General features: G+C 37.2%; 13 non-coding genes across 13 annotated transcripts; 7 read left to right on the top strand and 6 right to left on the bottom strand.

Moving 5' to 3' along the window:
- Nucleotides 1-2,066: 2,066 nt before the first annotated feature.
- Nucleotides 2,067-2,290, top strand: F13H6.23. The gene has a single exon (NR_068884.1). It is a non-coding gene; the product is annotated as an Unclassified non-coding RNA F13H6.23 (non-coding RNA).
- F13H6.18 lies at nucleotides 2,072-2,292 on the bottom strand. Its single transcript, NR_068883.1, has one exon. It is a non-coding gene; the product is annotated as an Unclassified non-coding RNA F13H6.18 (non-coding RNA).
- Nucleotides 2,293-2,717: 425 nt separating this feature from the next.
- Nucleotides 2,718-2,926, top strand: F13H6.19. Its single transcript, NR_068882.1, has one exon. It is a non-coding gene; the product is annotated as an Unclassified non-coding RNA F13H6.19 (non-coding RNA).
- F13H6.15 lies at nucleotides 2,721-2,929 on the bottom strand. Its single transcript, NR_068881.1, has one exon. It is a non-coding gene; the product is annotated as an Unclassified non-coding RNA F13H6.15 (non-coding RNA).
- A 1,066-nt stretch (nucleotides 2,930-3,995) lies between these two features.
- On the top strand, nucleotides 3,996-4,136 carry F13H6.11. The gene has a single exon (NR_068880.1). It is a non-coding gene; the product is annotated as an Unclassified non-coding RNA F13H6.11 (non-coding RNA).
- A 421-nt stretch (nucleotides 4,137-4,557) lies between these two features.
- On the bottom strand, nucleotides 4,558-4,646 carry F13H6.14. The gene has a single exon (NR_068879.1). It is a non-coding gene; the product is annotated as an Unclassified non-coding RNA F13H6.14 (non-coding RNA).
- A 131-nt stretch (nucleotides 4,647-4,777) lies between these two features.
- F13H6.7 lies at nucleotides 4,778-4,926 on the top strand. The gene has a single exon (NR_068878.1). It is a non-coding gene; the product is annotated as an Unclassified non-coding RNA F13H6.7 (non-coding RNA).
- A 1,109-nt stretch (nucleotides 4,927-6,035) lies between these two features.
- Nucleotides 6,036-6,224, top strand: T28C12.7. The gene has a single exon (NR_068877.1). It is a non-coding gene; the product is annotated as an Unclassified non-coding RNA T28C12.7 (non-coding RNA).
- Nucleotides 6,225-8,379: 2,155 nt separating this feature from the next.
- Nucleotides 8,380-8,558, bottom strand: T28C12.8. Its single transcript, NR_068876.1, has one exon. It is a non-coding gene; the product is annotated as an Unclassified non-coding RNA T28C12.8 (non-coding RNA).
- A 1,321-nt stretch (nucleotides 8,559-9,879) lies between these two features.
- T28C12.12 lies at nucleotides 9,880-9,993 on the bottom strand. The gene has a single exon (NR_068875.1). It is a non-coding gene; the product is annotated as an Unclassified non-coding RNA T28C12.12 (non-coding RNA).
- A 2,308-nt stretch (nucleotides 9,994-12,301) lies between these two features.
- T28C12.14 lies at nucleotides 12,302-12,439 on the top strand. The gene has a single exon (NR_068874.1). It is a non-coding gene; the product is annotated as an Unclassified non-coding RNA T28C12.14 (non-coding RNA).
- A 1,018-nt stretch (nucleotides 12,440-13,457) lies between these two features.
- On the bottom strand, nucleotides 13,458-13,679 carry T28C12.9. The gene has a single exon (NR_068873.1). It is a non-coding gene; the product is annotated as an Unclassified non-coding RNA T28C12.9 (non-coding RNA).
- A 1,013-nt stretch (nucleotides 13,680-14,692) lies between these two features.
- On the top strand, nucleotides 14,693-14,908 carry T28C12.13. The gene has a single exon (NR_068872.1). It is a non-coding gene; the product is annotated as an Unclassified non-coding RNA T28C12.13 (non-coding RNA).
- Nucleotides 14,909-14,975: the final 67 nt, after the last annotated feature.

The raw sequence follows: 14,975 nt of genomic DNA, 5'->3' as shown, positions 1-14,975 counted from the left end.
AAATTGGGAGAAAGTGAGGAGGCAATAGCCAGTAGCTTAAAGAGTGAAAGTGAAAAGAGGAAGAGTGGACAAAAGTGCAAGATTGAACGTCGAAAGTCCAAAAAAAACGAGAAGATAATAGTTGGAGAATCGTCACTGGGAATAATGTTAAAATCATTGAAAATGGCAAAAAATAAAAGTTTAGATAATTTGGCAATTTGCCAAAACTTTGTCGTTAAGTTTCTTTTTTTAATATTAGACTGTTTCATCAAGATACATGTTCATTTTGTTTCATTCAAAATGAAAAGAATTTGAGAATCATAGAGTACACCAAAACAGCAAATTCTCAGCTATTTGATAAATATAAAAACTAGGAAAAATTAAGGTACAGTAAGCAAAAAGGAAAAGAGAAATTTCATGAATGGAGAATAGATAGACTAAAAATCTCGCAGAGATCAGTAAAAACTCTCATTCTAGTATATTGGATGTCCACACAAATGTACTTTTTGTAGCAGGTGACCGACCACCCATTGCTCACCATGGCTAGAATTTCATCAATGCACTCTTTTTTGACATCCTTTTTTTATATTCGGAATAACGAAGGCTACTAGACATGAAAACGCTCACACATAGCAAAAAAAACTAGTGGGACCTTTTTGTGCTTCTAACTATTGATGTTGTTGATGTTTTCGACGCATCATCGGCTCCTCCTCCCCCCTTACAGCTCCGGGTGTTCCATTCGGTTCCCATCCGCGTTCTTCTTTTTTCTTTCTTTTTCTATTCTTCCTTCTTCCTATCTCACTCTTTCTTTTTTTTCGTTTTTTCTTTTTCCACTTTGCCATCCATCACAACAGCGGCGTCGTGTGTTCAACGACGCCGCGCCCGCCGCTGGTCGAGACGGCGGACACTAACAAAACTATACGAAAACGAGCAGCAGTCGAGAAGAGCATGGAAGAGAAGCTCGGGCGAGCCTGAGCCTGGAGCAGTCGTTTTTTTTCTTTTTGCTTTTGCTTTGGTTCCCGCTTTTCAGATTGTTGTGCTTGCTGTTCTGGAGGAGAAAGAGAGCGGCAATGGGGCAGCCGGAAAAAGCGAAAAAAGAAAAGAAAAATAAAATAGTAAAGCAGCAATTGGATAGCCCCCCGAAGAGCTCTATAGCTCCCCCGGTTCTGGGCTCCGGAAAGCAAGAAAACTGTGTGTGTCTGTTGTTTCTTTTTTCTGTTCTTTTTCTGTGTTTTCTCGACTTTCAGTCCACACACTATACAGAATCGTTCAGGCTGGATGAAACAAAAACAACAACAACGAGATGTCGGAAAATGAAATGGTTAGTAAAAAAAACAGGGATTGGTCATGCGTGGCAATAGAAAAATACATATATGGGAGTTGAAGGACGCGAGTGGACACACGGCGGCCCCCGGTTCAAGGACGGTGAAAAAGTGAATTTTCGAAATAGACAGTCAGAGCGAGTAGAAAATGATGGTGGTGGTCAGTTTGTGTTGGCAGAAATTTTCATGACATTTGATGTACTTTCCGATTCGCGCGACGGCGTGGCTGCGCAAATTAGGGGCACGAGTTGCGGTAAAAATCGAATGAAAAACTTGAAGATATCAGAAATTCGAAAAAAAAATATTTGCCAAAAAATTCTGTAATCCCACAAACACTTTTTGAACAGCTGAATAAAAATGAATCATTGTTCATGAAATTTTCAGAGCGTTCTGAAATTGAACAGCTAGTAGTGAAACAGGAAATTTTGGGAGTTTTAGTTTTTTCCTGATGTTTTTTGATCTTAAAAAATAGTAATAACACACCAAATTTATCATAGTTTTCTAGGTAAACCACGCTTAGTTCTATAGCTAATCTAAATCCTGCCCCATTTTTAAATGGTTATTTGACTCCGAGCGATCAAAATTCTTGAAGAATGCATCAGGAAACGGTGTCAACAGTTTAAGCCAATGCATAATTTATCCAGCGTCACCGAGATGAGTCACTTTGCGCACTGTCATTTCAGAATAATTTTTCGAAAAAAAAAAATTTGGAAAAATCACGCACTCGAGAAGCATGTGGGTAACTGAAACTCGTCTTTTGTTGCTTCGACCGGCACAAAAAAAAGTTGTACTAGTTGAGTTTGCACTGAAAAGTGGCAAACGCGTTCTTCTTTTCCTTCGTCGAGAAGGGCAGCAATAGTAAAAAATGCAAAGATGTCGCACTTGAGAGATAACTCGGTTTCCGTCGATAGAAGAAGAAAAAGAAGACGTCTTTGTCGCTTCCTTCTGACCACCGACTCAGGAAAAGAGAACAAAAAATTATAGTCAGTTTGAAACGAATAAAAATTTTGTGTTACAGAATTTCAATTTTAAAGAGCATAGCTAGAAGTTTTTTGAGGCATGTTTGGCTCCAAATTCAGAAGCTCTAAATTTAGACTTTTTAAAACTATATCGTCACAGAGTTTTTTCGAGTTTTTCTGTTTATGGATTTGGCTCCAGCTCCTAGCAAAATTTGGCTTAGACTCGGTTTAGGCTTTCAACTTATACTTTTCTTGTGATGATTTGAATTTGGGTAAGAGTTTGGCACTTAGACTGAACTTAAGTGCATCCTGAATAAAAACCTTGTCCAACTTTTGTTACCATTGGGCCAAACTTGGGCAAGAAGCTAGAGAAAAATGCCGAGGTCTCTTTCTAACTAAAGACTCCAGTGAATTTCTTTATTTCTTGTTTTGAAGCGGGCTCTTTTAGGACCATAGAGCTGAAAAGCCAAAAAAAAAGGGTGAAAAATAGTAAAAGTGCATGTGAAAAAGTGGGTGATATGCCACCCATGTGCACTCATCGTCGGTCAGTCAGTTGCCCCCTTCTTTTTCTCCACCCATTTTTCAATTTCACGCCACCAAGACACGTGCCTGTGTCTTTTCGTCTCGCACGCTCTCTTATCGGCTACTCGCAACATACTTCTACGCACTCCTGCGCCTCTCAGACATCGTCTTTGTTCATTTCGGTAGGGCTCGTTTATTTTGTTTTGCATAGGTCAATTTCAAGATATTGCAACAAAGGATAACATAGGGGAGATGGGAAGATCCGACTAGTGTTGACTCTGATTTATTATGATGATGAAAATTAAAGGGCTGATCCAAAGACATAGTGAGGGAAAACCAAGTGTATTTACAGGGGAGGAAATATAAATCTAGATAGTTTTTCATGAAACAATGTTTTTTTAATTCCAAAACTTCGACCAGACAGTAATCGTTTTTTTTTCATACTAGGAAAGCTTAAAAAATTCGACTTGGTACCTTTTCTTTTGTATTTTAATTTGAGATCTAAAAATTTTAAATACTAAAATATTCCCTGAAAGCAAGACTTATATTTTTTAACACCAAATTTTCAAATTTTTAAATGTTTACTATGTCTCTGCATAAAAGTGCACCCAAACCCGGTTTGCATCTCTTCATCTCATACATTCTCTCATCAGCTCACAAACAAACGACTGGCCAGCAAAGGGTCCGTGCTTCTTCTCACTGAGCCTATCTCTCCTGGTTATAAGCATGAGTTTGTTGCTTCTTCCTCTCTCACTCCCACTATATACTTTTGAATCCGAACAAGCTGTATGTTTCTTTAAAAAGAAGCAAGCCACGCCTCCTCTGGTCACTAGCTCACAGGGAGGAAAATAAGAAAAGTAAAAAAAAAGAAAAAGAAAGAGCAAACCAAAAATAGAAAAATAAGGAGCAAAAGTCTGGAAGGTCTCGAAGGATGAGTGGTCAGATGATTGAATTGATAAAGTGGTAGACAACAGGATGGGAAAAATGAAAAAAGAAAAAAGAAAACGGAAAAAATGAAAAGAAATCAACGATAACTGGTCAGATTTCAAAACTTTCTCTTTTCAGGTATAGTGTTGTAAATTCAATTGAATATATTATGCGACAAAAACTGGATATTTGGAAAACAAAAACCTCAACTGCTCAGGTGTTTATCATGCAAAAAAAGAGCGAAAATAGGGAAAGTGAGGTAAAAAAATTGTGTCGAAAACTGAAAGTGACCGTCGTTATCAGTGTGTCGATCTGATGACGATTTGGAACTTGAAACTCGGGGTCGAGGAGAATGACTGCACAAACAGCATATAACATTAAAGCACAGAGGGCGCAGAGGATCGGTGTTTCAGGCGAGCGCCAAGGACTGATAAGAATGGTCAACTGCGTTAACATTATGTGAAAAGAATGGACAGAAGACAATGATTGACACTGGCTGATTCATTGAAAAATGAATGATCAGGAATGGTTTTCGGAAATGAAAAATTAGAATTTGGTGAATAATACGGTAGTTTGACTATTATGAGAAAAATATTCAGGGCGAGCGTTTTGGTTGGCATCTCCGTAAATCATTTTGTTTCAAGTTTGAAAAATCAATCTGCTTGATTTATTAGAAGAAATATCTTCAAAGAAATCAAGAAAAAAAGGTGACCTACGCCTGCCTTCTTGAGAAATTGGAAGTTTTTTAAAGACTGAAATTTTTAGTTTCAGAGTTAATATTGCTTTGTAGCTTTGCTTGTTTGTAATAATTTTATCAGTTGATATTGATTTAAATTAAATTTAAAAAAAAAATCGAAGTACTACTTTAAAACAAGAGAACTCATTCAAGTCGTTTTTCTTTTCGCATGCTTTTCTCTCTCTTTTTTCGTTTTTTTTTCCGCGTGTGCCTACTGCCCACCGAGGGTCTCGTCGATATCATGTTTCGCGATACTATCGTAAACTAAAAATTTGCTGCCCGGAGGACCTTCTCCATCTTCTGGAGGCGTGGTAGATTCGAAAACGACTAGCTAGCACAGGCAACGGGATCAAATTTCCAGAGCAAGAGGGGAGCAAAAAAGAGAAAAAACCAACACAAAAAATAGAGAGAAAAACGAGAAAAAAAATGGACGAAGGAGAGAGAAAGAGGAGGACCATCCGGAAATCATCAAGTGTCCGATACATGAAACATGCTATACACTAAACAACTGGCCTTGGGAAGCTTGCCAACGATCGACTACCATTGGATCAGCAGGTGTTGATAGGAAACATCTTTCCCACCTCGCACCTCATTTTTTGCACTTTTTGTCATTTCTTCTTTCTCTCAGTGGTCCTTCCCCGCCCAACAACCGCCAGACATACACACGAAACAACAAGTGAATGGTCCCTAGAGCAGTAGAAACTCGAAGACAATGTGAGGGAATTTCAAGAGAGAAAAGAAAAAGAAGGTGCGTGATGCTTGAAACGTAAAGGTGAAGAAGATGATGATCCTGGGTTTGGGTGGGCACCGCTGACGAAAGACGTCATGACAGCTCAAATTTGAAAAAAAGGTTCGGTTCACTTTATGATCATGGGATAGAGAAAGAGAAAAGGTTCGAAAAGAAGAAAAATTGAAAAGACAATGAGAAAGACCGCCAGGTCAAAGTTATCGAACAAGGATTCCGCTTTTCAGCTATATATGAAGCCAATTGCGTGTTATTTATAGCTGACTAGTCAGAACGTTTTCTATTTTAGCTTGCACATGAAAAAACAACAACAACATATGAAAAATATAAATGACTTTTTTGTACAAGAGCTACTTGAATGGGAAATCAGGGATAAGGATAGATTGATAGTCATAATAGATTTGCACCCAATATAAGTTAAACAAAAATGGGCTAAAATTATTGAACTTTAACAATGGTCGGATTAAGCTTTTATTCGAAATTTAAGATAATGATTCTTCAACAAATTATGTTTCATTCGATTATTTCTCTTTTCATTATCTCAAGTTTTTATCAAAAAACAATTTGACTGATAATACATTGTTATTAGTTGGCGCATGTTTGATAAGTTTAAAAATTGATTTTAAAATGTGTTGTAATTGTGATAATAGTATAATTTACAGTGATCATGTTTTTTAGAGTGAACAATTTTTTAGAGAATGGGTGAGCTTTAAATGTCAGTGAAAGCAAAAACAAAGGAAGAAGAAGCAGTCTAGAGAAGGAAAAATAGAACACACACACACATCTGCACAACATAGTCGGTCGTTCTCCGTTCTTCAGCCGCGCCCTTCAGCTTCACGACATCCATGGCCTCAGAGGATGTTGGAGCAACGGCGCCGCGCTTAGACGGGCCGCCGAGACCACACACAAAAAAGAAAGACGAGAAAAAACACAGGAGGTGGGCTCGGGGCGCCCCCGGCTGGCCGGTTGTCGCCATCTCATCGACCTCATCACTCTCTCGTCGGCTTCTTTTTGTATAGTTCGCGTTTCTTTTATAACCAATAGAGTGAGCACAGCTCTAAGGGCCGCTTCTCGCCTCCTGCAACCGCGGTCGTCAGTTTTTTCTTCCGCCCGGGAACCATGTACTCTCGCGCCTGCGACGAGCTTCTCTCCCCGGGCGCCAACAATGGTCCCTCACTGTCGTGGGTCGGAAATGTGAAACCAAACCAAGAGAGCAGGGACGACAAGTCGGTCAGTTCATGTTGATAGGACAGGAGCGAGAACAAGAAGCATGTGACCGAAGGGACTCAAAAACAGATGCCAGCCCGCAAAAAAAAACACGAAATAGATCGACGGACCAATAGACAGCTGATGATTCCCCGGATCAGACCAATTTGTTTTGAGACTTCGAAAAAAAAATGAAAAAAAAAATAAAACAAATAGATGGCTATCCAGGAAAAAACAAGTCGCTCAAAAAAGTGTTTATCAAAGGTTCCTGGAGAAATCGGAAAATATCAAAAATGCATGACATCTTCTGGGTATTCCCTCTGAAAAGTGTCGGTGTTTGGTGGAGGTTCCTATTGACTTGAGAGAAAGGGCTATTGAATAGAACGTTGCAGTGAAGAAAAATTAATATGAATTCTGAAGCATCAAAAGCACGTGCTAAACACGAAACTTTAAACATGAACTTTCGTTCCCATCTTGAAAAATATACTACAATATGAATGTGAAGGCTAGTCGGGTTTGGTCTGGAATATCTAGATTGATATCATATTTCAAGAACAATTCTACATATACTAGCATCTATTTTCAGATTCTTCACTGAAGCCTCTAGAGTTTAGATTTCCGATTGTTTAAGAGATCAGTGGAAAGTTGAACAAAAGTCAAAGACAAAAGCAGTTTGTAGGTAGTATGTAAGCTCTTAAAGTCAAAATTAAGTATTACCGGTTTAAAGTTTTTTTTTTAACTTTTGAAATTCCATTCAAAGAAAGGCTTCAACATAGAGGTTTGCCAAAAAAACTCGATAATTTTAAGAGTTTAATTTTTTGGTTTTTCGGTGACCAAATCTTCTGTGTCAAATCTTGCTCTTTTTAATGTTGTTTTTTTGTTGGCATTTTTGAAATGTGCCGCCCGTTTTTCAACATGGTCATATGTTGTTTTTTGCGTGCGTCTGTTCCCTTTTTTCGTCCCCTAGGATCGGTTTCTTCACACTGCCATCGTTTTCATCGCCCTGCCGTGTTGTTGTTGTTTTGTGTTTTTTTTCGTGCAATCGCCTCTCGTGCGGCTGCGACACACATAGTATATAAAAAACGAGGACGCGAACACAAATGTGTATTGAGCAAAAGGGTTAGTAAAAGAAATGGAAAGGGAGCTGCTGAAACGGAAGACGGAACAAATTCTGACGAAGACAAGGTTTTTTATGGTGTTCTGAGAGACATGTAATGGGCACGTCAGGTTGACGATGATTCACTAAGAAATGACCCTAACAGAAAGAAAGAATAAACGAAAAAAAATGGAAGGCAGTGACCAAGTTCTTGAAAATGCACAGAAAGGCTTTTGTTTAGTTAAAAAAGAAACGGAGAACTTTGTCTTTATGATCAACACAACGAAATAACTAGAAATTGTTTTAGATAAGATATAATTTATTAAAACAATTCAAGGTGAAGGTGGCAATAGAACGTTTTTCAACTGATAGTTTGACCAGTAGGTCAAAGTGAAATGGTGCTCAAACTACGAAGTCAAATATGAGTTTCTCTGTAGACTTTAATTGCTATTCTGTATTTGCAAAATATATTATTAGAGCATGTTCAGTTAAGGGTTGAAAAGTTGATAGATCAACCACTAAGTCAACTTCCAATTACGGAATTCCTAAATATTGAACAGTTACCTGCTGTTGAAGATCCGTAACCCGTCACGAAATCCAAAAAGACAAAGCGAACATAACCAGACAGGCTTGTGGGACTACTGGCCTGGAAGCCCTAGTTGATACCTTGGATATGATTGTATTTGTTCGCTCAACTCTAGGAATCTACAAACAAACAACTTACTAGCTCTATACTGACATCGATATCATGTTTTATCCGGCTTAGAATAGTAAAATCTTTTAAAGGGTCTATGTTTTTTCGGACACGTTGGTTGTCCCATCATCATAACCCATTTTCTTTTCCAGATGTGCAATTCAGAGCGGGAAATGATCTCAGGCTTATTCTTTTCTCAGCTCTACCATCTTCTCCTCCGCTCCTCATCCGTTATTTTGTGCATGTGTTTTCGATCAGTTACACATAATACGCACATCGTCGAGCAGCTGTTTTGCTCTGCGTCTCCAGGCTTCCCGCCTAACTTCTCCCGGTCGGCATGGGTCCGCTCGTTTGACCGCGTTTTTTGTCCACGCACACACACACACAAACACACACACACCCACAAAAAACTTCCGAGCTCCCGCATTCCACGCCATGAAGATTTCAGAAGTGCTTCGAGGAACACATGCACGAGAAAAGACCGAAAAAAAACGAGCCTGGCGACCAAGAACATGTCCTTTGGGAGGCCAGGATTAGAGCAGCAAGTCAGGGAAGTATTAGAAGTGAGCAGAAAGGGAGCAATGGTTGAAAAATATGAATCACGAGGTGAATTAATGAATGAACATAAATGGACATTGTTCATATCACCCAATTGATGCAATTTCGGAGCCAACTAGTTGGAGACCGATTATAATTTCAAAAATGTGATTTCAGCGCTCCTTAGAAATATTGATGGTTTGAGCAATAGTAAGCACTGGATGAAACTTGAATAATAAAGGGCAATATTTCTAGTTTGTCAAACTATAAATGTGGAAAAAACTTTGTCTTGAAGAAATACATACTTTTTAGTGAAGAAATTCAATTCAAACTTTAACGGCGAACAAAAAAGTTCAAGAAAAAATAGAGCTGTTTTATTTAAAAAAAAAACAGTCGACAAACAGATCGAGTGGTTTTCCACACTGTCAATTGTCAAATCATTGAAAAAATAATTTAGAATCTCAATTAGCTCGTTGTAATTCAAATTAGCTTTCATTTGAACGTTTTTTGTTATTTGAAACGAAAAAAAATTAAAGTTTGCGATTGCTTTCAAATTGTCGTCTACTAATCGCGGATCCCTAAATGTTTGTTCAGTAAATTCTGCCACGTGGCTTCCATACTTTTTGAAAATAAAATCACAAAAACCTGGAATGATCATTAGATTCCATGAAAACGCACTGATACTCTGTTTGATACAACCCTTGGGTTATTGATAAAAATACATTTCAATTGCCAGTTTAGTGTGACCAAAGCTAGTAATTACTTGTATACTTGAAAAATGTGCACTTCCAATTTTCCAAAGTCAAGAAAACAAAGTGTTCTGATCTACGAGTATAGTGCATGGGATTACGGTAGAATTGAATGAGAAAGTCTTAGTTTCTCCAACAACAAGAAAGTCAAGAAAAAAAAAACGAAAAAGTAACAAAAAGAATGCCCACTAAAAAGGTGTGAAAGGTGGCAAAAGTGTGTGGTTGTCCAGCAAAAAACTGGGGGACCCTTTCCCAGAAGAGGCGACCCGTCAACACTGCAGTTGTGGACTCGAAACTGCCAGTGCTGTCATGTTATGTGCGGTGTGCATTTTTTCGTTTATTTTCTCGTTTTTTTTCTTCTTCTTTCTCGACGTCTCTTTCTCTTCCCTTTTCAGTCACCACTGGAGGCTTTCTGTTTCATTCTAAGTCTCTTTCCCTTTTCAGTTTCGGCCAGTGGCCTCTCAACTCGACCACTTCTTAAGGCATGGCGACATTCGGGTTGAAAGCCCAGATTGGATGGGAAGGAAGAAATGGAAAAACGAAAGGAAATGAAGAAAAAGGACGATGATGATGATGGCAAAAAAGGAGAAGCAGTCGACGACCAACTGGGTGGACACTCGAGGAAGAAATAAAAAAACGACGAAGCAGTACGTCAGCTGATCCGAGAGTGGGCACCAATGCATCTCTCCCAACCAATAAAAAAGAAATGCAAAGCAAGAAAAAGAACTCACTGATTTGTTGAAGAAGTTTTCAGCATTGGCTTTTCAGAGCTCAATCTGGAAGGGAGAATTTTATTCAATGACAGGTTCATGGATTTTTATCGTCCCAAGAAGGAAAGTTCAAATTAAAAAAGGTTGTATTGATAACAAGCTGATAAAAAATCCTTTGAACAAATTAAAACAATAAGTCGACTTAGACTACTTCATAGAAAATGATCCACAAGTTCCGATTTTCTTAGTGTAGGTTTATAAAACAGTGAAAATATTCTTATCACCTTCACTTACATTATTTTGCGCAGATCTATGTATGGTAGTACCCAAATCATGTATCAAAGTTGTCAGAATTTTAGAAAATAGATACATATTTCTTAGAGTTGCTAAATTTCTAAAAATTTATAGTAACTTTGTTATCAGCTTGAGATAACTAAAGCTCCAAAACTACAACTAATTGTTTTCAAAATTTGAATTGTGACTCGGCTTCTACTAATAATAATAATGCACATAATAATCAACATCATTATCCACACCTTTGCCCTTGTTGTCCTCTTCCTTATTTTCTTCATCTTTTTTGGTTTATCCGAGTGCTTTGAGATTAATCAGCCCGCGCGTGTGCTCCACTTTCGACAACTAACTCTCTTCAACGGCTACTATACGAAAAAGCTAAAAAGTGCACTGAAACAGAGATCATGTATTCTGACTGATTGCAACATCATGAGCCAAATGAGAAACAAAACTTGACTTTTGGGAAAAAGTTAGAAGACTCATTAGGTTTCAGGTAAAAAAGATCGTCTCTGGAAAACTACAAAAAATTTAACACAATATCAACTTCAATTAGACAACCTGTTTATATCAGGATATCAGGAAAATTCGCCACAATCGGAAAAAATAATGTAGTATTTTCCTGGTAATTCCGGCAACTATCAAACTCCACTCTATTTCGAAAATCTAAAAATTTAAACTTGACATAATTTATCTAATTCAAGGTTTGAGATACTGTGACCATGCTCTAAAATTTTAGGAAAATTTAGAAAAAAAGCTTTGTATTTTCATGATGTCTCACTTTTTGAAGAACAGCAATTGGCAATCAGCGAAATTGCCGGAATTGCAATTGCTACTCTCGGAAATAGTTCTCATTTTCAAGACAGACCTGGGCACCCAGCGAGTTTAAATTCGACAAAATCTGTACATATTCAACTTAATTGCGCACCTCTTCAAAATTTTTTTTATTTTTTTCTCCCTATCTAAGGAATGTGTCGACAAGTGTCTTTTGTGAATGTGTAGTCATTTTTTCCATCTCGACAAATTGATCTGTATGATCAGGTTCAGAGTCCAGTACACCCGCTACTATCCAGCTTCACGTGTCTGTGCTGACTGCAATGTATCAAGAACACAGATGAATCCGGGCGCGCCGGCGCGAACACAAAAGAGGTGAATGGGTTGAGCGTCGTCGTCGTCGTTGTTGGTGTGTCAACAATAAGACAAACCATTTTCGGTCTGTGCATGTTTCCGTGCCATAAAACGCTGCCGTTCGCCACTCATTGGCTCAATTGGTCTGGCAGCTTAATTTACATTTATGAGCATTTTATCATAGAAAAAAAGTTCTCAAAAAAATTTATAAACGTATTCCGAATTCATAATTAAAACTGTAATATTCCAATCGTCTGAAAAATTATGAAAAATTTTTTTTAATCTCTCGAATTCATTCTTCGTGAGCGATAAACATTTTGAAATATAAAAACATTTTCTATGAACATGTGTTTGAAATCTACAAAAAAATTGGTTTTAATTTGACTATTAGACACAATTATGAACATCTAGCGCACTACTATTAGAGACCAAAAATCTCATTTTTATGAATTATGGTACTGTATTTTGGACCTATTTGGTCTAATTTTGAATACTGAAATATGATTTTGATTTAATCCACTATACATTGCCTTCGAATATTTTACTATCTGAAATTGTTTTCACCTTTTTCTCCCCAATCGTCACTGAATATTTTCTCTTTAATTCCTCCGGAAACTTTTTTTCAATCTCAATTGTTTCATTTTCTCTCTCAATTTCTTATTTGTACTCTCGATGATTCCAACATTATTTTCCTCTAACATCAGTCGGCAACAACTCAAAAATGTGTTGTATATCGTGTTTATTGCTCTTTGCATACAGATGCCGGTGCTCCCTCCTCCTCCTCCCGTACGCTCATGTGTTGTTCTGATCCGCAGCGCATACGATCTCCTTTCGTTTCACACCTCGGGTAGCAAAGAAGTGAAACATGCAACACATTGGCCGTCGTCTTGCCGTGCCGTTTCCTGTATATCAATTACCGTTGTGCACCTCCCCCGCCCCATTCCGATAATCCCCGACCCGTGAGAAAAATTTTAGAGTTCCAAAGATCAACACGTCTAACGACGAGATACGTGAATGATCAAGGCTTGAGAACCTGAAACTCCGTTCTTGTACACTTGTACTGGATTGTTTTATAAATCGTACGCTCAAATGTTCACTGAACAATGAATCTAGCATGTTCTAGATTGTTACCAATGAACCTCACAAAATGCACCGCTTTTCATATAAATAGGGCTCCAGTAGAGACCAAAAAGCTCACAAATTTAAAATTTCATTGATGTACAATTTTTAAAATTTGAGCTTGCTTTAAAAATGCGAATTGAATTATTTCTTTTTCATTTTAGAAATAACTATTTAAATCTGACGGTAAGCTGTAATCTAAATATACCTCAAATTGACAAAGTAGCTGAATTGGGAAAATTGGTTTAAGACACCCTACAAGATAATCCATCTAATTTTTTTTTTGAAAATGGATGAATTTTCAATTTACCTCTAATTCAAATTTGAATTACCGCGCTTTTTTGAGGGAAAACCTGAAATTTTTCCAATTTTCAAATAATGAATTAAAAATTTAGAAAAGTTTTTTGATTTGTTTTTTACTTTGGTATTTGTGGCGCATAGGAGCGTTTTAATGCAAATTCATCACAAGCGATGTTGCTAATTTAAATTGAAAAACTAGGTTTTAATATTTATGCTCAATGTTTTTTTTAGGAAAAATTAATTTTAAAATCCGGCTTGAAAGTTTCAAAAACATACGTACTCCCATTTCAAGCACTCCCCTTCTCATTTTCCATTAATTAATTTCTAATACATCTATCTGATCACTGTATTTAGACTGAACCCCCACTTCAAAGTGCATATATTTATCATTCTTTCATATCTCTTTATCTCTGAGCCAATCGGTGTTTTTTGCTCTAAATCGCGTGAAGGGCACTCACACATTTTGATACGGTGAGCTGCTCGCGGAGCCCAGAGCACCCCAAAGACCAGTTGACGCCTATATCACCGGAAACAAACCGATTGGCACAGTCTCTCGCTCCTTTTCCGCAGCCGCTGTTTGCGTTTCGGCCAATTATTGCCACCTTCGTATTATGATCCTAATGACTGTATTAGATTAAGAAGACGATTAATTTTTCATTTTTCTGACGTATAATACCGCCTGTTGAGATGAGCCGGATCACGTTGGTTGATGGGACGTACCGCCTCATTCCGTGAAACATTTCATTCTAGAGTTATCAAGTTTTCATTTTCTGGCATGAATCTCAGTTGCCTTTTCAGCTTAAATTTTTTGCTTATTGATTATTATAAATGCATGTAGTTTCAAAAACTAAAATATTATGCGACTTTGTTTTATAAAATTTTCAAAATTGTTTTTTTTTAAGTTTGTATTGTTTCTATTTTCCAATTAGTAATTTAATGCTATTAACTGCTTTGATATTTTTAAAATATTATTCTATCGTTTATATCGTTGAAATCATAATCTTAACAAAATTTTTGATGAATTTTTCCATTTGAAAATTTTGAATGTCCCATTATCTTGTAGAACAATTTTTGCATAAAATATTACTTTCCAATTTTCTCAAGCTTCAAGCTTTTGGTTTTAAAATTGTTCAAATAAAGTAAATCAGAAATTAAAATACTGTTTCAGGCTTTTATAATATTTTCTACAATTTGGTACAATTAGAAATATTAAAAAATTTTTGAGTATGAAGCTACCAAAATTAAAATCAAATTTGAATGATTAATTTCATTTTAAAAATTGAAGTAATGAAGCACAAAATATTGTTTAAAATTAACCGCTTTGATTTTATCGCCACATTTTATGTTGTTTTTCTTACTTCGGAAGAATTCAGTGTTCGAAATTTTTCAAAAAACCTCCCCGAGTCGAAATCCCTAAAAATTACATCTTTAACCATTGTATTTTGGTAAAACATATCAAGCTCCAAAAAAATTGCCCTTCGAAATCTCTATTTATGTCCGAATCAACAAACATTTATTTGCTTTTTCGCAGGTTCCCCTCTGCAAAAGGACATCTGGTAAATCTTATTAATATTCAATTTTTCCCATTTTATTCAAATCCTCCCAAATTTTGTTTTGAATTTTCTTTACTATGCGCACAAGTACGTTAAGCCCGCAAATTTCCAGTTTATCCCATATTATTGTGCTTACCCGCACCCCGTTGCTTTCCAGTACAGTACAAACAAAAACATTTGGGTGCCAATGGACACGGTAAACACACGTGAATCCACACGTTGCGTATTCCGGATCGTCTTTCATGTTGTTTCCAGTCTGCCTGTGTTGGCCTGACAGACTCAGTTACACCAAGACAATCCAATGACCAAAGAGTTAGAGAGTGTGTGAGAGGAAGAGACGCAGACACAAACAAAAGCGCCAAGAGGGAAGGGGCGGGCGGCACAGAGAGCACATAGCACGTTTTT

Source organism: Caenorhabditis elegans, chromosome V (genome assembly GCF_000002985.6).
Source record: "Caenorhabditis elegans chromosome V".
Lineage (NCBI taxonomy): Eukaryota > Metazoa > Nematoda > Chromadorea > Rhabditida > Rhabditidae > Caenorhabditis > Caenorhabditis elegans.
Note: the sequence above shows the minus strand (reverse complement) of the source record. Positions and strands in the feature narration are given on the sequence as shown.